Source organism: Sminthopsis crassicaudata, chromosome 2, assembly GCF_048593235.1.
Source record: "Sminthopsis crassicaudata isolate SCR6 chromosome 2, ASM4859323v1, whole genome shotgun sequence".
In the NCBI taxonomy this organism is placed as follows: domain Eukaryota; kingdom Metazoa; phylum Chordata; class Mammalia; order Dasyuromorphia; family Dasyuridae; genus Sminthopsis; species Sminthopsis crassicaudata.
This window is the reverse complement of record NC_133618.1, coordinates 454,526,053-454,552,263: the sequence shown is the minus strand read 5'-3', so window position 1 is coordinate 454,552,263 and position 26,211 is coordinate 454,526,053. Positions and strand designations below refer to the sequence as shown.

Here is a 26,211-nt window from a genome sequence, read left to right as displayed (position 1 = left end):
ATTTCTTTCCCCAGTTCATTTTGCAGAGGAGAAAACTAAGGCAAACAGGCCTAAATGACTTATCTGATGTAAGACCTGAAGTTATGAAGACAAGTCTTTCTGACTCCAGATCCAGCAATTCTAGTTGCTCATTTCAACAATACTAACTGCTATTCTACCAACATGAAGTTAACACTTAATACCATTTGAACATAAAACAGTTAAATGCTAATTAAGCATTTTATATTTCACCTAAGTTCTCCACTATCCCGATAGGCCAGGCAAGGTCTTTGGGTCATCTTCTCTTTTTTATTTTTTAATTAATTTTATAATTATAACATTTTTGACAGTACCTATGCATAGGTAATTTTTTTACATTATCCCTTGTACTCCCTTCTGTTCCGAATTTTCCCCTCCTTCCCTCCACCCCTCCCCTAGATGGCAGGCATTCCCATACATATTAAATATGTTATAGTATATCCTAGATACAATATATATTTGCAGAACCGGATTTTGTTGTTGTTGCAAAGGAAGAATTGGATTCGGAAGGTAAAAAAGCCTGGGAAGAAAAATAAAAAATGCTAACAGTTTTTTGGGTCATCTTCTCAATGGTAATCCTATTCTTTTGAGGATTCTGGAATATTTGTTGGAGAAGTCACCTTCTTGTCACCAGTCAACTATCCCTAGTGGACCTCCCCTCTAGCACAATATATGGCACAAAGTAAGTGCTTAATAAAAGCCGATTGAATGAAACAGTTTTTTTAGCCAGTGGTGTAAAGTATTAATATTCAACAAAGCATAATATCTCCATTTTTGTTTCTGGCATAATTTAAGTATAATATATTTTTTAAAGACAACCACTGATCTCCCTAGAATTCTTAAGATTTTGGCAGGAGCTAAGTAGGAGGAAAGATCTACAGAACTGTTCACATCCACTTTCATTTACCCTACAATACTCAAAAAATCACAGCATCTTCTATCTTTAGAGTTAGCATCCTAGAAATCATCTAGTCCAGTCCTCTGTCTTATGCATGAATTCTTTCTAAGAGATCTATGACAAGGGTACACTTCCTATAATGCAAAGTAGCCTAAAGCATAACTTTAATTTTTAAGAACTTTTATCTGCCTATTAAAAAAATAAAGAAAGAATTCAAGCCAGAAAAGGACCAGCCCCTTTATACCATTCCTTTTACAGGCATTTTTTTATTCATTTTTGAAAGGGCTAATTCCCCAGAAGTATAAGAAATGTGAGAATTACCCCCCAAAACTTTTTTAGCATTTGCTATCGCCAGGGCCAAAATATGATCCAGATATAACTTAGTCCACCACTGTCCTGCTAGTAACTGTTTTCTTACCCTAGCAACCAACCCTTCTCATCTCACTTTTTGTTACATTCTTCTGAAATATGGCAAGCTTTTGAATTTTATTTATGATGGAAAACAGTGAAGCTAGACATAGTAAGGATAACTCATAATCCTATAAGATTTTAATGTTTACAAAGTTTTCTCATGACAACAATCCTGCAGGGTAAAAAGATGGTGTATTATTGTCCTCACTTTTTAGATTATTAAATTGAAGCCCAGAGAATTAGAGTGATTTTCTGTAATATGTATAGGATAGGTAATCAAAAAATAAAAATAATTCTGCTTAGAATAAACTCACATGGGAAAAAAGAATAAGGAGGCTCTTAAACTTGTTAAATCCCATTAGTCAGCCATACCAGGTGAGCTTCCACATAGCAAAGCATCACCTTGAATCAGGAGGCCCTGTTGATGTGACCTTTTTTGTTTCCCTCCAAACTCTTGTCCTCTTCTCTGTATTCCTTCTTCTCACAGTCAGTCACACTATGTTTGTATGCCTTTAATTTGATCACATTAGCTAAATAGCATTCAAAAAAATCACTCTATTTGCTATATGACCATAGAATTTGAAGCTGAAGAAGACCTGAAAGGTCAATTAGTCCAAACCCCTCATTTTACAGAGTAGAAAAATGAAGCAGGCAGACATTAAGTGACAGACATTACCAGGAGTCATACAGCTAACAAGTGTCTAAGTCTGAATATGAACTCAAGTTCTCCTGACTCCAGGACCAGTGCCTTCTCCACTATACCACCTAGCTGCCTCTGCAGGTAGGCACTGATGGAAAGGATAATCAGTTTAAAAAAAGTTTTATGGGAGGAAGAATTAGAATTGAATTTTGAAAGCAACTAAAGATTCTAAGAACAGATTAATGTATTCTTTCAGGAAGCCCATTGAGTGCAAAGGGAAATACAGATTGCACCACTGAGGAAGCAGTGTGATAAGAAAAGTATTAGAGGGGTAGCTAGGTGGCACAGTGGATAGAGCATCAGCAGTAAAGTCAGGTTCAAATCTGGTCTCAGACACATAATACTTCTTAGCTGTGTGACCTTGGGCAAGTCATTTAATCCCAATTGCCTCAGGAGGAAAAAAGAAAGAAAAGAAAAAGAAAAAGAAGAAAAAAGAAAAGTATTAGACTGTGAAACAGAAGACCCAGGATCCTATTCTGGTTTTTTCATTAACTGGTTATGTGGCTTGGCCTCTTCTCTGGGCCTCTTTGCCCATTTGAAATATGAAGTGCCTATTGCTTCCAGCTTGAATCTCATTTCTTTCCCTCCAGTAGATCCAGGCCTGTAGCAGTGGATCTAAGGAATACCAAAGTGGAGAATGAAGAAGGAATGGTATAAATAGAAGGGTTGGGTCAAGGACAACAGAGAATGAAGGGTAATTTAAAAGGTTGAAGGTAGGAGGAAGATAAGGATAACTGTGCTACATTTCATTTATATTCAGCTGCTATCTATTTTTTTTTTCTAAATCTCCAATCACCTTTACCTTACCATTCTCTCCCAGACTGAATAATAGCTTCCTCATCCCCATCCTGGTAGAATGCTTTCATGTTGCTCCCTCCCTCTAGTGTCATAATAATAGCTCACATTCCAATAGCACTTTAAGGTTTACAAAGGGCTTTCCCAAAAACAATCCAGTGAGAAAGGTATTGCAAATATTATTATCCTTCTCTAGTTCTGACATTCCATGAATCTATGAAGCCCTCCCTCTCTCCTTACCTCAGCCTGCTAGAGTCTCTAACTTCCTCCAAGGCTCTCCTTAAGCCTCTTAACAAAGCTAATCAAATCACCCTCCACCTGCTTAGTCCCTCTCCAAAATTATTCCAGGTAAGTTTTGTAATCATTTATTTGTGTTCATGATGTAATAGAGCATAAGATACAGAGAAGTAGACAGCTAGCCTGAAAATCAGCAACATTCAGGTTTATGTCCTGGTTCTGTCACTTAGGTAAATCATTTCTCTTCTCAGTGGCCAGAGCTATTCTTTAAGATAAAAAGTTATGGAATAATCATTGGTCTGTAGTGATAGAAGGGATTTCACAAACTGTGAAATTACTAGTCTAGAGGAAAAAGCAGGAAAAGAGGAAGCATGGCATAATGATTTGGCACCTAGGTGCCAAGGAATAATGGGCCTGGAGTCAGGAAGTCTTCTCTTCCTGAATTCAACTCCTGCCTTAAGACACTTACCAGCTGTATAATTCTGGGCAAGTCTGCCTTACTTTCTCATCTATAAAAATGAGCTGGAGAAGAAAATGATAAACCTCTCTAGCATTTTTACCAAGAAAACCCAAATTGGATAACAAAGAGTAACATACAACTGAAAAACGACTCCAACAACAACATAGTATAGTGTATAGACAGCCAGCCTCAGATTCAGGAAAACCTGGATTCAAGGGCTTACCACTAACACATACTGGTTGTATGACCTCTAAAGTCACTAAAAACCAAGCAACTCCATACAAATATAAGTTGCAGTTTGAAGGAGTTTCCTCAACAGGCACCGTAAGTCTAGACAAAATATCAGATATTAAAAGTATCCAAACCACAAAGGATGTTATCCTTAAACCACTTGTCTAATGTAAGCTGAGCTTCCTTTGCTTTGCTCTAGTTTCTTTTCCTCTGGAAAAAAAAATCACTTTTTGTCTAATAGAAAGTGTATTACGAGGCCTGCAATGAGAGGATCAGGGGTCAGATCTCATGTTGGATGTTTATTAATTATGAGACCTTAACTTCTAATTTCCTCATCTGTAAAATGAAGGGTTTGGGCTGGATGGTGTCAAATTCCTTCTAGCTTTATATTTATTTTCCAATTATCCTTTCCAGAAATACATACCAAAAAAGTCCTATTTTCACACAGATCTCATAGCAAAGCTTTTTGGAGGCAAGCAATAGCCAGCAAGCAACAAGAAATACTATTAATATCTGAGTTGAAGATTGTACATCCCTGAAGGTACAGCCTCTTCTGCTTTATCAAATAGACCTTAATAAGAAGGGAGTCATCTAAATGAGAAAGTCATCATCAGGATAAGACATTTTTTGTCTTAGTTCTGAGCAAATCCTAGGCAAAGAACTTTAAAAAAATATTGCTGGAGCGCTACTACTGGGATTATATCCCAAAGAAATACTAAAGAGCGGAAAGAGACATATATGTGCCAAAATGTTTGTGGCAGCTCTTTTTGTTGTAGCTAGAAACTGGAAGATGAATGGATGTCCATCAGTTGGAGAATGGTTGGGTAAATTGTGGTATATGAAGGTTATGGAATATTATTGCTCGGTAAGAAATGACCAGCAGGAGGAATATAGAGAGGCCTGGAGAGACTTAAATCAACTGATGCTGAGTGAAATGAGCAGAACCAGAAGATCAATGTACACTTCAACAACAATACTGTATGAGGATGTATTCTGATGGAAGTGGAAATCTTCAACATAAAGAAGATCCAACTCACTTCCAGTTGATCAGTGATGGACAGAGGTAGCTACACCCAGAGAAGAAACACTGGGAAGTGAATGTAAATTGTTAGCACTAATATCTGTCTGCCCAGGTTGCATGTACCTTCGGATTCTAATGTTTATTGTGCAACAAGAAAATGATATTCGCACACATGTATTGTACTTAGACTATATTGTAACACATGTAAAATGTATGGTATTGCCTGTCGTCGGGGGGAGGGAATAGAGGGAGGGGGGGTAATTTGGAAAAATGAATACAAGGGATAATATTATAATATATATATATATATATATATATATATATATATATATATATATATATATATATATAATAAAAATAAATAAATAAATAAATATATTCAAAGTTAAAAAAAAAAAAAAATATTGCTGGGGTGAGGCAAGACAGGGTGGGAATATTGTAAGTCCCAATATCCAAAGGAAATATAATATGCTGGGGAAAATATTTGATTGATGTCAAAAGACCTGAATTCCAACTCCAGAAATGTTCCCTAATAGCTGTGTAACTTAATAAGAAATCACTTTCTCTTCTCTGGGTCTCAGTTTCTTCCTCTGTAAAATCACATCTGGAAGGGACCAGATGGCCTCTAATGCTTCTTCCAGCTCTAAATGTATAACCTATGAGAAGTTTCATGATAATATTATTCTAGTCTTGGAATATTTTGCCTCAGCAAGGAGGTTACCATAGCAACAGGGAAAAGTGTCAAAGAAATATGGAGAAGGGAAGGGGAGATGAGGAAGCTGATGCCTTGATGCACAAATTAAAAGATGTATCTCCTCAGCTGCATGCAGTTCTGTGACTAATTAGATACTATCACACAGCTCACCCCACCTCCATCTGCAGCAACTATTTACCAATCCGTTGTCTAGGTCCAGTCACTAATGCCTGAACCTGATTGTCCTGCCTGCTGCAATTTATTGTTGAATCCCAAGATCCAGGGGTACATCTGCCATGCAGGATGGGGGAAATGGGAGTGAGGGTCACTGGCTGCCTTTCAGAGAGCTCTGGCCAGTCTCCCCAGGGGGTAGGTCAGCTTCCTCCAGCATTGCAACCTTGAATGGCTCCTAAGAAAACAAACCATAGCAAAACGGAGATAAAGGCTGGCTTACTTTGGAGGTAGAATCCCCATGTTTTCCATACTCCTAAGAAACTTCCTATGCTATTTTATTTTTTTCTAAATTCCTATCATGTGGTTGGGTGATTTACACATAGAACTACTTGTTTTTGTTTAGTTGTGTCTGACTCTGTGACTGTGACTATATTTGAGGTTTACTTGGCAAAGATACTTCTCCAAACTATTTAACAGAAAAGAAAACTGGGGCAAACAAGATCATGACGTGCCCAGGACCACACAGCTAGTAAGGGTCTATGGGCACATTTGAACTCAAAAAGAGGGCTCTTACTCACTTCAGACCCAGCACTTCATCTACTGTGCCACCTAGCTATGTATAATACTTAAACTTTTTTATACTTTTTAAATTTTATTTTTCATTCATCCATCCACCCATTTCTTCTTGGCCTAACCATACCTTGAGCTCTTCCTAATCCTGGCTTCAGGATGGTTTCATGATCTTTTCCCACCTCCTCATTCCCTACTTTTCTCAGGCACCAGAATTCCCAATTGTGCCTCTCAGTGTCCCATAGAATATTAACCTTTATAACACTTGCTAAGAATCCCACCTCCAAAAAAACCTATCCCCTAAAGGGCTACAAAATCAATTCAGTGCAATTCAATAAGTATTTACTAACTGGAGGGGAAAGAATACAAAGACAAAGCTACAACCCCTACCTACAAATTTTTGCATTTTGTGGAAGATATAACATGTCTTGAATATGTCCTCTATTTCCCACCATCACTTTCCTCATTTGCCAGTGGTTCCCTAGTTCTAGCAAAGTTTCCATTTTCTTTTCTCTGCTCCTCATCTCATCAGACTAAATAGACAAGTGTCATTGTCAGAACTGACAGAATTTAACTTGATATTCATCTCCAAGCTGTGACTACTGTTATTTTTCCCTAGTCCAGGGCTCATCATCTCACTCCCTGCCAGAGAGTCTAAAAGCAAAACAAAGATAAGGGAAGTATCCTTTTCCAGCAGGGCAAGTGGTTTTTATAAATATAACAAGTACTTTCTGGCATCACAGTCCCTGAGCAAGAACAGTTTCCTCTCGAGGTCATAAGGGTATATTTTGAGAGTGTCTCTACTATGGCTTGCCTCTGGCCCCCATTTCAGTTTGTTTTTCCTATTCCAGTTATAACTGACTATTTAATATCAATTACCTTTTACAAGGGGATATTTACCTCAAAAACATATAACAAGAAGTACAAACTTCTTCCAATAATTTGACAACACAATCTTCCCTATTTAATTTGTTCTTTGGGCAGAATCAACACAGTTTCTCCATTAACACTGTAACTCATGTCCCAATGTAGCATTACTGCTGGAAAAGCAGCCCTTAGACACTAAACTCCCTGGGGTTTCAAAGTTAAATTAGTGACTCCATATCCCATTCCTAAACATCCAAATGATTCATTCTCCTGACTTTAAAATTCACAGTCACACCCTCTAATATCCACTAAGCATAAGACAAACAGCAGAGAAAAGCCAAAGCTTATATTCAGGAGCTACATATTGACCTCAGATAGAAAAACCCAAGAGCCCTAATCTTATAGCACTGTCTCTATTCTTTCACCATAATATCTTCAGATAGAAAGAAGTCAACAGAAAGAATCTGCCTTGGGAAAACTAATAATGTCTTTTGAATGACTCCCCATTCTGGCTAAGCAGAAAAATTAAAAAGATTCTCACCTGGGTAACAAATCAGACCAATAAGAAAGTCCACATGGGAAAAGTCAAGCACTCTGCACCGGCTCATAAAGGGTGGGCATATTGGTCAGTCTTTCTCACATTTGCCATACAGATTCAATTTCATGCCAGCTCAAGATAAAAGGGTACAGTCCCCAATACAGAAAGAATTTCTGAATTCGTGAAGAATCATGGACTCCTGAGTCATAGGAAAAAATCATTGCATGATCATGACACTTCTGAGCCAAGCTCTATAAAAATATTCCAGTTTCTTTCATATTTCCTAGCACTCCCCAATTTTAGCACGATTTAAAAAAGAAAATCAACCAATTCATCTTTTTAAAAAAATATATATATATTTTAGTTTATAATACAAGCATTTTCATAACAACATTGAATAATAAAAAGATGATTGCACATGAAACTGCAAATTATTTTGACCCACTTGCTATTCATTTAAAATATATAATAAAGTCATCATGTGAATCTTTTTTTTCCTTTCTTCCTTCCTCCCTGCCTTAATAGCTATCTAGTCTTAATCACTAAATGGGAGTGGCCTCAGAAAAATTGAGACCTCTTGAAGACCTTAGCTTCTTAAAAAGGCCAATTTTATCCAGAGCCATTTCCAGTTGTCTTGATCTATATCTGACCACTGGACCCAGATGGCTCTGGAGGGGAAAGTGAAGCAGGTGACCGTGCATAACACTCCTTCACTCAAATCCACCTCACTTGTATTTCATGACATCATCTCCTTGAAGTCATGTCCTCTTTGACAACAAACAACAATAGATATAGACATGTAAAATTTTTCTATGCATCAGTTCTTTCTCTGGATACAGATAATATCTTTTTTTATATGTCCTTTATAGTTGTCATTCTAAAAACAATATTGCTATTATTGTATATGATTTTTTCAATTCTTTGATAACACACAACATAATATCATTCAAATCACACACAGGAATTCTAAAGAATCCATATTTTATTGGCCCAAAGGGTAAGACCATATTATCCAACTGATGCTAAATCTAGAGTCTACTGAAAACTATATAGTGTATTTTTTTAAGTAGACCCTTTTAAAAATGTATATTCTTTAAAAAATATCTCTTTCTGAATGAATAACATATGTGAATAATTTACTCAAGATGCACATATAAAGGAATAGACATGGTCCACAAATATATTTGTAAAATGAATCTATCAAAGAATCTATGAAACAAAAATGTTGAGGGGCTTTAAAACCATAATCTAGCCCCGCCAAAGAGCAACAGAGATATGTGATGGCCAACCATGTCTTGCTTGCAGGAATTTATATAACACCTTAAGAAATGATGAATATAAAGAATTCAGAAAGCATGGAAAGATTTATTGCAGATAGAAACAGATGTGTAGATATAGTGACTACAGTAATGTTAATGAAAGCACTAATAGCAGCAAAAAAAAAAAAAAAAAAAGAAAAGAAAAGAAAAGAAACAATGCAATGTAATTCTAATCACCAACCTTGTACCTCTAGAAGAGTTGAAAAAGTGTTCCTCCTTCCCTTGTTGCAGACAGGGTCCTAGAGATCTGGAATATTGCAAATGTTGTCAAGCATGATAGATATACTGGTAAGTTTCACTAACTGCTTCTTTTCTTCTTTTTTATTTTTTTAATGGGATGGTTCACTGGTTCAGAGTTTTAAGGGATATATTGGGGAATGAAGGAAATATAAAAACAAAGGATATAAATACATTTTTAAACAATCAAAATAGAATTTACATTAAAGTCACTATTGACACATAAAATTGGAGGGAGGAGAAGGTATCTAAAGTAAGAGATAAGAGGACAACTCAGATGTTACACTGATATTCATGAAATATTTAAAGAAATAGAGATTGGCTTCCAGTGCTTTGGATGAATACTTTGTGGAGGTATTATGCAAGGACACAAAGAATAATTGAACTGTATGAAAAGATGTGGATGGTTGAGCTACAGTAGGCATCTACAGAGAGTAGCCATAAGAAAGAGACTTTAGGTCCATTAAAGTATTGAAGTACCCATTTCTCCAACTCTACTCATTCACTAATATTTGTGGAGTGATAGAATGGTGGGGAAAACATGAAAAGGAGAGTTAGGAGACCTGAATCCATATTCAGGCTGTATGACACCAACTGGCTCTGTGACATTAGGGAAGTCTATCTGAGCCTCAGGACTTCTCATTTCTAAAATTAAGAAATTGGACTAGATCATTTTTTTATGTCCAATTCCTCTGTGTATGTGTGAGAGAGAAGGGGGGAGCAGGGGGAAAAGGGGGAGGGGGAGAGGGAGGAGAAAGAGGAAGAAAGAGAGGGGAAGGAAGGGGAGGGAAAAGAGGGGGGTGAGGAGAGAAAAGGGGAGGGGAGAGAAGAGGAAAAGGAAAGATAGGAAGGCATAGGAGAGGGAGAAGGGGGGAGAAGGAAAGAAAAAGACCAGAGGAAGAAGAGGAGGGGGAGGAGAAGGAGGATTTATGTTTTCTCAGGGAAATAACAGACATACAAATATAAGTGTGAAATATATATATAGAAACATATAAAAGTAGATAAAAGTATAAAGTAATTTTTTATAATTACAAAGTAAATATGAGGTAATTTCAGGGAGAAGACACTAGCTTCTGGGATGGTAGCACTTTAGTTTCAAGAGAAATAGGATTTCTAAGATGTAGAAGTGAGGAAGCAATATAGTTTAGGCATGGACAACAGCATATACAAAGGCATGGAGAGAATAGATGTATTGGATATGAAAAATAGCAAGGAAGACATTGTAGCTGAAGTGAAGGGTATATTAAGAGGAGTAACATATAATAATTCAGCATATTTAGGCTAGTGCTAGACAGTGATGGAGAAATTAAAGTTCAGAAATGTGAAGACATTTGACCACAGTCCCATAGGAAGAGTCAAAATCATAATGCAAACCTAGTTTCCTGACCACATTTGATGTTCTTTGTCACTTTTCATTGCACCACAGTTATGAAAATTATTTTTTGGCCTAGTTCTTTAATCCTTAGAAAGGCATTCTATTTATTTTCATTCCATCCCCCAACTACCAGGACACTCAGTAGAGCATCCCCTGATTTATCTATGAGCTCCTGCAGTATTTTTGATAGTTTCATGGTTCCCTGATCTCAATGACATAAGTACCTCCTCCAAAAGTATAGATAATAACCTGGCCATTTCTGTTCATCCTATATGGTTTTTTTTTTTTTTTTTTATAAAAGATTGTATAAGGACCCATAGACTTTCTTCTAAGTCAGGAGCTCTTAACCTAGATTTCATAAACTTGTATATTTAGTGTGTATATATGTATGTAGGTATAGACACATTTATATATGTTCACTTATGTGGATAGAAATACGTGTGCATAGACATAAGTGTTGTTCAGTAGTTTTTTCTGTTCTATCTGGGTTTTTTGGGCAAAGATATTGGAGTGGTTTGCCATTTCCTTCTCTAGCTCATTTTACATATGGAAACAAGTCTAAGTGACTTGTCTACTATCACACAATTAGTGAGAGTCTAACACCAGTTTATATATATATATATATTCATATATGTGTATATACATGTATGTATATGTATGTATACATGCACACAGGGAAGGGTAGTATAGAGGATATCTGGCCTCAAACAAGTAATCTGAGCAAATCATTTAACCCTGTATTGGAGAAGAAATTGCCCAAGTTTCATATCTGTAAAATGATCTGGAGAATAGCAAAGAAAGGCCAAGAAAAACCCAAATGGGGTTATAAAGAATAGAATATAACTTAACATATATACACATACATGTATATATATATGTATATATATATACACACACATACATACACACAAGTTCATGGAATCTAAGTTCAAAACTGCTGGCTTGGAGGAATATGTACATGTAGGTGTATATATGTATGTGGATATGTACATGTATGTATATACATATTCATACAAATATGTATTGTGTAGTTCCATGTACATACATAAAATGTATTTTTATTACTACATTTAAGTATAATTGGTTTGTTTTGTAATCCCATGTATTTTAAATATTTTAAAATGTCATCCTGAAACTGAAAGTATTTTGACTATAGACATTAGGATACTAGTTTTCACTTTTTTTTTTTTTAGTTCCAGCTTTCTTCCACAAAATGATTAATATGGAAATGTTTTACATGATTGCACATGTATAACCTATATCAGATTGCTTACTATCTCAAAGAGAGGAAAAGAGACAGGGCTATTACAATTTGGAATGCAAGACTTTATTTTAATGCTAAAAATTGTTATTTACATATACTTGGGAGGAAAAGTAAAATTTTTTAATTATCCTGAGAAGCATTCTATAGGTTTCATCAGATTGCCAAAGGAGTCCATGACCCAAACTCTTTTATTATTTGTCCTTTAACAACCTCTTTTAGTATTTCCTGGCTAGCAGCACTTAAAAAACAAAATATTTGGTTCTCTTTTACAGTAGGATTTGCCCACAGTCTTTTACAAGTCATGTGCACAAGCACTAATTAAGCACCTAGCTTGTCCCATGCTAATTTCTTCAAATCTTCTCCTCCATGTCTCTTGAACAATGTGTCATCTTTGGGGATGTATGACACCTTGTTTACCCACCTCTTGTCTCTCCAATTTTCTGAGTTATTGGCAATTCTGATTCTTCTTTGATTACTGAATTACATGATCTTTGTTTAAACCTTATTTCATTAGGCTTTTCTTGTTTTCCCCCATCTCCAAGATTATTTTATATACTTTTTTTTTTTTACATATTTTGTATTTTTTAACTAAACTAGTGTGGATATTACTTTCCTCAATAGAATGGAAGCTCTTTAAGGCACAGACTGTTTTGTTTTTCTTTTTATGTTCCTAGTGTTTTGAACAGTGCCTTGACTTTTGTCATTGTGGTGGTGTTGTTTAGTCATATCCAATTCTATGTGACCTCGTGAATTTTGTCTAGGTGGTTTTCTTTGTAAAAATACTAGAGAACTTCATTATTTCCTTTTCCAGTGTGTCCCCATTTTACATATGAGGAACCAAGGCAAATAAGAAGTAAATAACTTGCCCAGGATCTCATAGCTAGTAAGTGCCTGAGGTCAGAATTGAACTCTGTTCTTCCTGTTTCCAGGCCTGGTACTCTACCTTTTGCACTATCTGGCTAGCTAGAAATTTTTTTAATGCTTGTTAAATTGATTGATGTGCCAATTACTTATAAATTATAAAAAGGCAAGCAAAATTGTTGATTAATATGATTGATTTTTATTGATGTACATTATTTTATATGTCAAATTTAGAACATAGTAAAATTGTATTTATCATGGATTGTAGGTGAATTGTATATGGCATTGATGCTTCTAGAATAATTTATATGGACAGTTCCTTTGTACCCACTGAATAGATTTTTAGAATAATTGTATTAATATAGATAATTATAACTGTTCTCTTTCTGTAATATAAATACATACATATGTATATATATATATATATACATATATATATATATATATTGCAGATCATAACAGTTCACAGAATGTCATGTCCTTGATAGGTTTTGCTTTCTTAAAAAAATAAAAATTTGTTTTATCATGACTTCTAGAAATATACTGTGGCAAAAACAAGAACTATGCTTATATACATATATGGTTAGTTTGGCTCCTGGATTTGCATAATCTTTGCAAAATACAATATGGTCTATACCAGGGCTTCATAAATTTTTTCCATTCACAACTCTTTTCTGCCCTGAGAAATGTTTATTTAATTCCAGGAATATTAGTATATAAAATGGATATACAAATCAAACATTTACTGATAAATCATAATTTTGTGACCCCCCACATTTATTTTTAAGATCCCATACAGAATTATAGCCCCCAGTTTAAGAAATAATAAGGTTTTTGGATCAAACCCATAAATAATCTAGCAACATCTTCAGAAATCTTAAGGCTGAAAAGATTTTTATTTAGACTATCCCAAATGTTCACTGATTCTATCTTTATTTCCCTTTTTTCCACTGTCCTGCTACCCTAGAGTATCCTCCTCAACCAGATGAAGACAACAAATACAATGTACCCAGAGCTGTGTCTCAGTTTGGAAATCCAGAATTCCAAGAAGATTAAATATAAAGGGATTATGAAAATAACCTGTTACACTTATTGTTTGCACAAAAGAACTTTCACTGAATTTGTCCTAGGATATCCCATTGTGGAGTAGAAGTGACCTTGGATTTTTGAAGGTCAGATCTAGAAGATCTGAGCTTTATCCGATCCTGGAAAACTAGAAAAGTTTTATATTTGGGCCCAGTGAGGTATTGTACTTTTCACTCCAGGAACAGCCTGGGTAAATCTAGCACAATTCTTTATCAGGATGGCCCCAAGATAATAAAATTTTTCAACCCAAAAAACTTTTGAATTAAATATACTTAGCTATAGACAGGTTGTAATATGCGTTGGTAAAAAAAAAAAAAAAGTACTGAAATCTACAACAGCAGATATCCTTGAAGTAGGGATGCAAAAGAAAGGGGGCTGGATTTGATGTCACAGGGCCTGACCTGCTACTTACTATTTATAAAAACTTGAGAAAGTCCCTTCAATTGTATGCACCTTATTTTCCTTATCTTTAAAATAAGGGGGCTGTATTCAATGGTCTTCTAGCTCCAATGCAATAAGCCTATGATCCTATATGGAATGGAAATAATTTGGATATTCAAGCAAGATGCAGCATATTACCAATGTTGACTAATACATAAGCAATTATATAAAAGACATCATTGATGTCCAGGAAATTATATGGACTGCACAATTCATTCCCTCTCTCCAGTTTGGAAAACCACAAGATTACTTTGGAAGCATTTGGTGGATTGTCTTTTGCAAACTTACAGAATGAGTAAGAAACCCAAGAAAATCCATTCATAGATGGACTGCCATCTGAATTGGTAGATGTGTTCATATCTATGAAATTCCAGACTTATCTAAGTATTTCTGGAAGCCAATTCTTAAAAAAATAACTTTCCAAAGCAATTTCATATATTTTTCCTGATCTTATTGTATTTACTAAATAATGAACTAATTTAAGCCAAGGACCCATCTGAACTTTGCATCTCCCTTGTGCCTTATATATATAACCTTTTGTATAAAGTGTATGTTTAATCAATGTTGTTGCACTTTTAAATCCTTTTACTTGTCCTATCTTAAATGATTTTTATTCAGATAATGTATATAAAATGCTTTGCAAACCTTAAAAGTGCAAGATAAAGTACAAAATAAATTTGATCTATAAATAAATAATAGGTCAAGCATGAGCTATTATTATTATTAGCTTATCTTTATCAGTGAGGAAAGTCAAACCAGAAAGAGGAAATGTCTTGCTTGGATCTAAATAGTGACTAAGTTTCCCAATCCTCAGTGTTGTTTTAGAAGAAGCAGAGTGGGTTAAATATTTCATGTGCTTGGCAGCCCAATTTTTAGGTCTTGGAAATGATCGTTTTTATGACAGCCATAAAAAAATGAAACAAAGTAAAATAAATTTAAAGAAATAAAACTAAAATGAAAGTTGTCTCCAACTATTGATTTAACTCAAAAAATAAGTTTTGATGTTTTATGAAGCAATATTCCAATTCCTGGGTAGAAAACCTCCAAGTCAGGAAACATACCAGTTTATCATAACTGAAGAATCATGTTTAATGTGATTTACAAGAACATTATTTATAAGTAAATACATAATTAATCTAAAATTCAGCCATATGGCTGATAACCATATCTTGATTTACATCTATTTGCTGAACTCCAATACTGGAGTTGACCCTTTAATAAATAACCAACCAAAAAATTACTGACCTGTAGTAAAAAAGCAGCTGCTAAAGTTTTATAATAAAAAACAGAGTCCTCAAACTTAAAGCTTGTCTTCTTCCCCCAAGCTATTCCTACTCAGTTTCCCCAGCAGTCTGTCCTCCCCTCAATTTTTAATGATACATTCATCCCAAGAGTTAAAGAATATTGAGTTAGAGAGGATATTATTATTTGTTATCATAATCTAACAATAACTAATTCTATATAATACTTTATGTATAGTTATAAATACAAGTAATCTTATAGACATCATTTCAGTTGATTAAATACTATCATTTTAGAGTTAGGAAATTAAAATTTCAAACAGAGGGGTGACCTGACCAAAGTCATATAGTATATTAGTGACCAAGTGAAATCACAGACTTTCTACTTCTAAGTTCCCTACATTATTATGATGTTTTAAGAGTTCCAGAATAGCCTAGGGAAAATCTAGGGTTAGGTACATTTTTATCATCTATTAATAAATTGCCTCCTGATGATATACAGAGTAAAGGTGGGTAACCTAAGAACAAATTCTTTTCCAAACAACTTTAAAATAATGCTTCAAAAGAAATTGTGATGCAAGAAAACCAACAAAAGGACAGAGTAAAAACAAATTTCTAGCATAAGACAACTTTTGTCAGAAGGAAAGTTCTGTCCCAAAAGAATGAGAATGGAATATAAGCTGTACCCCCTGTAAGTCAGCAACAGGTCTTGGAAGTCACTGAATTAGCAAAGGATTGAAGGGATTGGAATATGATGTTCTGAAGGGCAAAGGAGCTAGGATCACAACCAAGAATAACCTTCCAGGAGAACTGAGTATAGTACTTCAAGGGGAAAAATAGATTTTCAAGCACCTTGAACAGAACCAGATAGAAAATTTGACTTTCAAACATAAGAAAAGCATAAAAAGGTAAACAGGAAGAGAAATCTTAAGGAATTCAGTAAGGTTAAGCTGAATACATATACTGAAAGATGATGCTTGTAACTCATAAAAACTTTATCATTCCTTGGACAATTATGTGTGGAATAAAGAGATAAGGTGAAGAATTTACAGGAATATGTGAATTCTTTTTCTGTATTTTATTTTCATTATTTCTGTGTTTCCCCTATGACCTGTATAATATGTGCAGGCCCATATGTACTTGAACCTTGGCCAGCTGTATCTGAAACTTGAAGGCTTGATTTTCTGTTTCCTAGAAATCAGGTGATTTTGAGGAAAAAGAAACCTTCCATTCTAAACTCTCTGAATAGCAACAACCAATTAGATGCCTCCCACTCCCCTTTCTCAATGCTCTCTTACTTGTGATGTAATCTCTTGTATAAAAGATGAGCATCTTTACTATTTCTTTAGCCCTCTTACCACAAACTTTCTCTTGCCCTTATTTCATGATAGAACAGCTCACCCTCCAGAGATATAATAAACAATCTTTCTGCTTTCTATTTTGAGTGATCTCTGAGTAGTCATTTTGGGTAAGGGTGTTCTATATCACACACTTTTAGAAAAAGTATACAGTGAAATAAAGTATAAGTATAAATTGACTATGATGAGATAGTATAAAAAATAAAAGCTGAGAGAGAAGAATCCACAGAGAGGAGAGAGAAAGAAAGAAGTAGAATAAAGTATCTCACATAAAAGGGGCACAAAAGAGCTTATAAAGTGGAAGAAATATGAGGAAAGGGGATGGCAGACACAATTGGACCTTAATCTATTTGGAACTGATTAAAAGAGATAATTTATAAGACATTCACACTCAGTTGAGTATAGCAATCAATCTATTTTATTCCAGAGAGAAATAGAAGAGGAAATAACAAGCAGGATGTTTTCAGAAAACTGTGAAAAGATTTACATGAATGGATTAAAAATGAAGTAAGCAAAACCAGGTAATAGCAATGCTGCATGATTAAATGTGAATAACTTAGCTATTCTCAGCAATACATTGACCTAAGACAATTTTGAAGGACTTATGATGAAAAATGTTATCCATTTCCAGAGAAAGAACTGATAAAATATGAATGTAAAACAATATATATTTTTAAACTTTCATTTTCTTGGTTTGTTTGTTCATTGTTGTTATTCTATGTTCTTTGGCAATATAACTAATAGGGAAATATAGTTTCTAGAACTGTCATGTATAACCTACATCAAATTGCTTGCCTTGACAATAAGAGAAGAGAGAGAACAGAAGAGAATTTGGAACTAAAAAATTTAAAAATCAAATATAAAAAAAATTGATTTTACATGTAATTGGAAAAATTAAATGGATTGGTACTTTACATATACAATGATATCATGAAAGTTATAAAATTTTAAAATTTGTGAAAGAAAAAACATTCTAAAATCTGTCAAACATGCATTTTATGGCTGTTCAAGCCATTTTCTTAGAGATTCTTGACCAGTAGAATTTCCCTGCCAATCAGAAAAGCCCAGTCCCAAGCAATATACAGTTCACATTTTATAGTAATCAGGAAATAAAAAATGAAAGTCTACATAGCTTTCAACTAAGGTTTTTGAATTATTTATAAAAGAAAATAAATACTGTGAGAACATCTTTGGGGAAGATCTACTTTCTGGCAGAAATGAAAACTCTTTATCTTTTCCTTTGGTTAATAATAGACAAAGTGCTCCCCCTCAACTGATTTAATCACTAATAATCTAAGACACACTTCTACAGTAGAACTAGCTACAAGTTCTATCTCCTTGAGGAACTATGATTAGCCTCTAAATTAAGTCAATGATTCTAAAGAAATGAAGCATCTTAGACCAAGGATACTATAACAACATTAATTCTTAAGTTTTGTAATCTATCAAATCCTATCCTACTATAGGATTCCATAAGGTTGAAGGGGATGTTGGAGGTATTGTGGTCTGACCTCCTCATTTTGAGAAAAGATGAAATTGTTGTGAATCATAGGTAGACACTCATCAATCTCTCTGAAAACACTTTCCCCCTTCCTTTCAGGTTAACCATTTTTGAAGTTTACAAAGTTTAAAATTTAAAGTCTACAAAGCACACAGGGATTTTACTAATACTAACCAGAAATTAGATGATTCCTTATTACCTATTATCCAGAATGATATAATCTTCAGTAATATTTCCATGAGTGGGAAGAAGTATAGAAGAAGTAGTCATTCTTTTTTTTTTTTTTTTTTTTTTTTTTTTTTTTTTTTTTTCTGTGAGGCAATTGGGGGTTAAGTGACTTGCCCAGGTTCACATAGATAGGAAGTGGTAAGTGTCAGAAGCCAAATTTGAATTCAGGTCCTCCTGACTTCAGGGCTGGTGCTCTATCCCACTGAGCCACCTAGCTGCCCCTGAAGAGTCATTCTTAAAACATATCTTAAAAACATTTCTAGATAGAGGGGCCAAAGAAAGGCCAGAAAGACAGTTATGGCTCATTTATCCAGGTTCTCTAAGTCAATTTATCTTTGTTTCATTCTTTGGCCTTTTTAATAATCTGTATCATTCTGAACAGAGAATAAGTTCAGAAAGGAAGTGAAAAATTTATATAAGCACATAATTTTTATCCAATAAACACTGGAACCATTCTATAAATCCTACGTCACCAAATCAGAATAATAGAGGAATGTTTGTTATATTCCTCTCCAACAAATTCTCTATGTCACTTACTAAAGTAAATATTACCAAGCTTTTCCTCTCTTCAAGCCTCCCATACCATACTTTTCTCTTACCCTTAACCTTTCATACTTAACAGAGAAATTTTAGTCTAGTCACTATAAGTTTCTTCTTTCCTTCTCTACATCTCAAAACCCTTTGATGTTATCCCTTACTCCCTCTTCCTTTTCTCCAATCTCTGATGATAATATATCCTTCTCAACAGTCAACTCCTATATATGTACCTTTGATCTCCTTCCTTTCTGGAAGGGAAGCTCTTCTAGAAAATTGCCTCCATAATCATCCCCAATCTACACTTCAGTCTTCAATCTCCTTATCTAATAATTCCTTCCTTGTTTCCTACAAGAGCCCTCACAGAACCCTATTACTATCATTTATCATATCAATTATCATCTTAGGAAAAAACCTCACTCCACTCTTATCTATTCATATCCTTCAGTCCTTTTCCCCCCGATTTTCCACCTTGCTCAATTGAAACTGTTCTCTCCAAAGTTTCCATTGTTCTCTTAAGAAATAAACCTCATGACCTTTTCTCAGTTTTCTTCTTTCTTGATCTCAAAAAGAATTTGATATTCTTAATCTTTTCCTGGATATTCTCTATTCTATGGGTTTCTATAGTATGGTTCTTTATTGATTCTTCTACCTGCCAGAACACTGCCTCTTAGTCTCTTTGGCCACAACCTGTCCCATAATCATGGAATAGGATTCTTTCTTGGGTTCCCTTGTAGGATTACAAAGTGAGAACTCAGGTTGTTTAGATAGTGACAAGGTGAGAACTCAGGTTGACTTGACAGTTCTCTGGCTCAGACCTTTGGTTTGGGCCTTTAAAGGGAGTTTACACCTTAGGAATTCTAAGAGGAGCAAGTTCATTGGTGGAAGTATTTCCCCACGCCCCATTGAGTTCTCACATGCCTGTTCTCTGGGAGGGCAGCATTGGGTCTGAGAGAATCTACTCTGATATAGAGTTGTGATGCCAAGCAAGCTGAAAGGAGACCAGTCTGATTTGGGGAAGGACAAGAGCTGGAGGAGATTCAGAGCTCCCAAGAAACCTGTGCACAGAGGAAAAGATTTTTACAGATCTCCTCCAAGAGAAGGATTATTAATTGAGCAGACGACCGGACCCTCACAATTCAAGAACTTTACATATTGGCGCCCAATGTGGGGCAAGGACTTTTGCTTATCCTGACAAGGACTTATTCTGAGCCCTTCAGAGGAGCTAGACCGGACCTTTGCAACTTAGTTTCTGCATTTTTAAATTTTGAAGAGTGTGACTTGGTCAACTCTCAATTCCCTTTAAAGTCATAACCCTTGGGCCTACATTAAGGAGCTCCCAGGAACTATGGTTTTAAGTGTGGGGGATCTGTTTTGAGGGATTTATTTTGCTTTAGTTAGCTGTTATAGGGATCACAATACCCTTAAAATGTTAGAGTGAGGACAGCTTTGTGGAAACTATAAATTTAAATGCCTTTAGCCTACATTTAGTAAGTGCCTACCATTTATAGAGCAGTTGTGGGAGATATACAGCTTCTATAAAGGGAATCCTGTCGAATCCAGTGGATAATTAAAACACAAAGTAATGAATTAGATTCACTACAGAAACAAAGTCTGAAGGGAGTAAAATAATTATCAGTTTGGAAAATCAGAATGAGCTTCTTGGAGGTGGATATATTTTTTTTTATTTTTAAACTTTGAGTGTGACTTTATTTTTTGTTAAAGAAAATTATTTAATGAAACAACATATCAAAACCTATAGGATGCAGTAAAAGTGATAAGGAGAACAAATTTTTTATTATAGCTTTTTATTTATCAGATATATGCATGAGTAATTTTTCAGCATTGACAATTGCAAAACCCTTTGTTGCAATTTTCCCCTTCCCTCTCTCCACATAATTCAAGACCCTCACAATTCAAGAACTTTACACTCCCTCTTCTCTTTCTGTTCTCTCTTGGTGACCTTATCAGCTCCCATGTAGTCAGATGACTCCTTCAACATTTGGATCAAAAATTTGAATGAAAGCTTAGATAGCATGTGTTAGCACCCTTGCAAATGGCACAAGGCAATAAAGGATATATTATTGGCAGAGTAACAGAATCAGGAAGCAAAATTATTTTGACAAATTGGAACAATGATTGGTCCAAGGTATAACAAGATGGGATTGAATAGGAATAAAGATAATATCTGTTTGTATTTTTATTTTTTAAATCAATAGACAAGTATAGCATGCGCAAATACAGAAAAGGGATAGATTCAATTTAATAGAAGCTCCTGGTTGGATTTTGTTGTTGTTGTTGTTGTTGTTGTTGTTGTTGTTGAGGTTTTTATTTTGTTTTGTTTTAAGACCCAGGGCTTTCAGATCAGCATTAATTTAATATGAGTCAATAGTGGGACGCAGAAACCTCCTCAACCTCTGAAAAAAAAAAAGTAGTTTGCATGATTCAAAATAAAAGAATACAGCTGCATCACCATAGTTGATTTTAGATTCTATTTGTGTTGAGATATGCACTATATTTTAACAAAGAACTTAGGTTTTTCTTAATAATTATTTTAACCACTGGGGATAGTATCACCTAGATCTTTTTATCTTACAAGTATCTTACAAGAAGATACTTGAGAATTAATTGAGGGTATCTTGGGGAAGAGAGATTAATGTATTGTCTTGCTCTGAAGACACAAATGTCACCAATCAGTAGCAGTTACAAAAAGGGGAGTCTCAAATATAAAGATGGGAATCACTGAGGAATTACTCCAATATGTATCTAAATAAAATTCTTCCCCTTATAACAATACTTAAAAAGTAATCCTCCAGCCTTCACTTAAAGATAGGTAATGAACTAAAACCAATACCTCCCAATGTAGCTTATTCTAGATACCGCTAATCATTAAAATGTGTATAGTAGTAATGCCTTGAAATATGTCTCTCAACTTATACTCATTATTACTAGTTCTTCTTTCTGTGGCAAAGTAGAGCAAGTGAATACCTCTTTCCCAGAACAATCCTTTGGATACTCAAAGATGGCTATCATATCCTCCCTAAGGTTTTTCTTTTCTAGATTAAACATTTTTAGTTTCTTCCATATGTAGCATGATCTCAAGACCCTTTATCATTCTGGTCACCCTCCTCTGAAGGCTTTTTATCTTCTTAATGTTCTTTCTGAAATGTGTTACCCAGAAATAAACACAAGAGCACAACTGTGGCCTGGTCAAGGCTGAGTACAGCTGAGTCATAATTTTCCCTCAGTCTGGACACTATGCCTCTCAGTGCAGACTAAGAATCTATTAGCTTTTTTAAAATCATCATCTCACACTGACTCATATTGGACTACTAAAACAGACACATGAACTTCTGTCTATCTGTCTAACCACAGCTTCATCATCTGGTTCTTCCGAATTTCACTTTAAAAAAAAGTTCAAATATAAGATTTTTGCACTTTGTGCATATTACCTTCCATCTTTCTTAAATTCAACTTAACATTCTAGATTATCAAAATATTTTTTGGAGCCTGATTCTGTTATCCAACATGGTAACCATGCCTCCCAGCTCGGAGACATCTTTCATGAATACCTTCACTTAAGTTTTTGGGTCATGAGCCCATCTGGTAAAACTAGGGATCCCCACTCAAAAATTCACAAGTTGTTTTTTTTTTTAATTCCTAAAATAAATATAATTACAAAGGAAACTAGTTATAGTGAAAATAAATATTTCATTTTCCATGTAAGTTCATGAACTCCCTCACAACTATCCCTGCTCTAAGTCATTAATAAGGAACTTTAACAGCTTGAATTATTGAAAAATGCTAAATATAGGGTTGGAAATTCCTTATCATTAGAAATATGTGAGCAAGATCCAGATGATGACTTTTGAGGTGTACTATCAAGGGGATTCTCATTCATAAACTGGTCTAGAGCAGTGGTGTCAAACTCAAATAGAAACATGGGTGATTAATACAAAAGGATCCTTGCAGGCCATATATTAACTAAGAAAACCATGTGCATTTACATTTCTTTTATTAATATAACAATACATAAAAAATCAGATAGGAACTATATTTTAATCTTGTCCAGGATATACACAAAGGTATGGTGGGCTAACTTTGGCCTGCAGGCCTTGTTTAACATGTCTGATCTAAAGGAATTCTATGATTCCCTTGAAACTCTGATGAACTTTGTCTCTTTGATAATTCTTCATATGCTTTTAAATAATTATCTCTAATCCCTTTATACCAAAAACCTTTCTAGAACCTTTATCAGCCTCAATTACTGTGCTATAATAAAACCATTGGGCACCTAAGTGGCATAGTGGCTAAAATGCTGGGCCTGAAGCCAGGAAGAATCATATTCCTGAGTTCAAATCAGGCCTCGGGTATTTACCCTATTTACCTCAGTTTCTTATCTGTAAAATTAGCTAGAAAAGGAAACAGCAAATCACTTCAGTATTTTTGTCAAGAAAAAACCCCCAAAATGGGGTCACAAAAAGTCAGACAGTAGTGAAAAAAAAGTGATTCAACAGCAACAATGAAGCCATGCCATTGGAACCTGGCCAGTTATATAAGGTTATTTGTTTCCATGTGAAACGATCTTAGATTGTGATGTTTTCAAAGTTCTTTTATCTATTTTTCATAGTTCTTCTGCTTCCTCTATTACTATTAGACTGATTGCCACCACTTTTTCCCAATTCAATTGGACAAATATTTATTATTTCTGATCTGACAAGTATTTCTAATTTCTTAATGTGTGATTCTAGCAGCCCTTCCCCATTTCTAAGTTGCTATTTTTAATCTTTTGTGATTTGGGAAATCACAGAAGTTAAAAGAGTGGAAGCAGCAGAGATATAATCTAACCCTTTCGTTTTGGAATGAGGAACCTAATAGTGAGATAAAATAATATGTATAAAGTAAATGATTAAAAAAATAGAGTAAATGATAGCCAATATTTCCTTTGTCCTGGTCAGACATCATTTCTGAGTGTTCCATGATAGAAAGGACATTAATTCAATTTGTTCTGCTTGTTCCTAAAGGATGAAATTAAAACAATGAGTAAAGTTGAACAAAAGAAATTTTAACTCAACACAAAGAAAAAGTACCTAACAATTAGAGATATCTAAGACTGGAATTGGATGATCTGAGACCTTGACTTCACTCCTACAAGAGCCTACTAGCAAAAGCTGGATGGCCACTTGTGCTCTATGGGGAAGGACAGAATGACAAAATGGAAAGAACATTGACTTGGTAATCAACATCCTTATGTTCAAATCCCAGCTCTTCCATTTCCTATCTATGTAATATATGGAAAGTTATTTAACCTTTTGTGTCCTAAGTTTCCTGATTCTATAAATGAGGAAATTGAGGTAGAGGATATTTAAAGTCTCTTCAGCTCTATATTTATGTTCCTGAATTGTAAAAGAGGTTTTTGACCTCTCTTCAGCTGTTGACACCCTCTTCTCTTTGACACTCTCTTCTCCCTAGGTTTTTATGACATTGATTTCTCCTATCTTTCCTTTTCAATGTCTTTTTCTTAATTTTCATCTAGGTCAATCCTGCTAATCATAGGTGTCTCCTTAGCTTCTTTCTTGAGTGCTCTTCCCCTTCTAAGCTATTTTGCTTGGTGACTTGATCAGCTCTCATAGATCCAATTATCACCTCTATTCATACCATTCTCTAATCATTTGTCCTACTCTGGCTTTTCTTCATACTTACAATCTTGGAACTCCAGCTGCCTACTGAATTTCTTAAATTGGATGTCATAGGTATCTTAAACTCTACGTGTCCAAAAATGAATTTATTATCTTTTTCCCTTCCTCGAACCCTCCACTCTAATTTCCCTATTGCTATTGATACCATCATGCTCCTTGATTTCCAAGCTCCCAGCCTAGGTCTTATTCTTTTCCTCACTCTCTCTCACCCACACCACATCCAATCTATTACTAAATCCTGTTGTGTCTACTTTCACATTTTCTTTCATATGTGCCTCCTTCTTTACTCTTCCTATGCTATCACTATCATGCATGCCTTATCATCTCATACCTAGATTACTGAAGTAGCTTTTTTGAAAGTCTCCCTGATTCATATCTCTTCCCCATTCCATCCTCCACATTCTTCCTAAAAAGGTTTTATCTTTAACACAAGTCTGACCATGTAACCTATCTATTTGATCAATTCTAGTGACTCCCTATTACCCAGAATAAAATTCTGTTTGGTTTTAAAAGTCTTTTATTACCCAATATCTTCCTTTCTTTCTACTCTTTGTTCTCTTCCATGTTCTCTGCAATTCAATGACACTGGTTTCCTTGCTGTTCTTGAACCATTCCATCTCCCAATTCTGAGAATGTTCATCTAGGATTCTCTCTTTCTAGAACACATTCTCACTCTCATTCTCATACTCACTCACACACACTCTCACTCTCACACTCACTCACACTCTCTCCTCTCCTCTCCCTTTCTCTCCTCCTCCTCCTCCTCCTCCTCCTCCTCCTCCACTTCCTCCTCCTCCACTTCCTCCTCCTCCTCCTCCTCCACTTCCTCCTCCTCCTCCTCCTCCTCCTCCTCCACTTCCTCCTCCTCCACTTCCTCCTCCTCCACTTCCTCCTCCTCCACTTCCTCCTCCTCCACTTCCTCCTCCTCCACTTCCTCCTCCTCCTCCTCCTCCTCCTCCTCCTCCTTCTCCTCTTCTTCCTCCTCCTCCTTCTCCTCCTCCTTCTCCTCTTCTTCCTTCTCCTCCTCCTTCTCCTCCTCCTTCTCCTCTTCTTCCTTCTCCTCCTCCTCCTCCTCCTCCTTCTCCTCCTTCTCCTCCTCCTCCTCCTCCTCTTTCTTCTTCTTCTTCTTCTTCTTCTTTTTCTTCTTCTTCTTCTTCTTCTTCTTCTTCTTCTTCTTCTTCTTCTTCTTCTTCTTCTTCTTCTTCTTCTTCTTCTTCTTCTTCTTCTTCTTCTCTCTCTCTCTCTCTCTCTTTCTCTCTGTGTGTCTCTCTCTCATTCTTTATTTTCACATCCTGGTTTCTCTGACTTTCTTTGGATTCTAAACTAAAGTTCTACCTTTTTAAGAAGTCTTTGATAGTCTTCTTTAATATTATTGTCTTCTCTCTGAAATTATTTTCAATTTAGCTTTTGTATGTATGTTGTTTGTATGTAGTTCTTTTCATTTTTTCTCTCA

At 35.2% G+C, this 26,211-nt stretch overlaps 1 long non-coding RNA gene across 3 annotated transcripts in view; it reads right to left on the bottom strand.

Moving 5' to 3' along the window:
* The window catches only part of LOC141557359 (uncharacterized), a 343,673-nt gene that overhangs the window by 202,777 nt on the left and 114,685 nt on the right, over positions 1–26,211 (bottom strand). The window contains exon 4 of one of the 3 annotated variants that reach the window (XR_012486770.1): positions 20,943–21,476. The exons of the other annotated variants lie outside the window; for them this stretch is intronic. This is a non-coding gene — a long non-coding RNA (uncharacterized LOC141557359). Of the gene's footprint in view, positions 1–20,942; positions 21,477–26,211 lie in introns of those variants that run through there. 3 annotated transcript variants of the gene reach the window in all.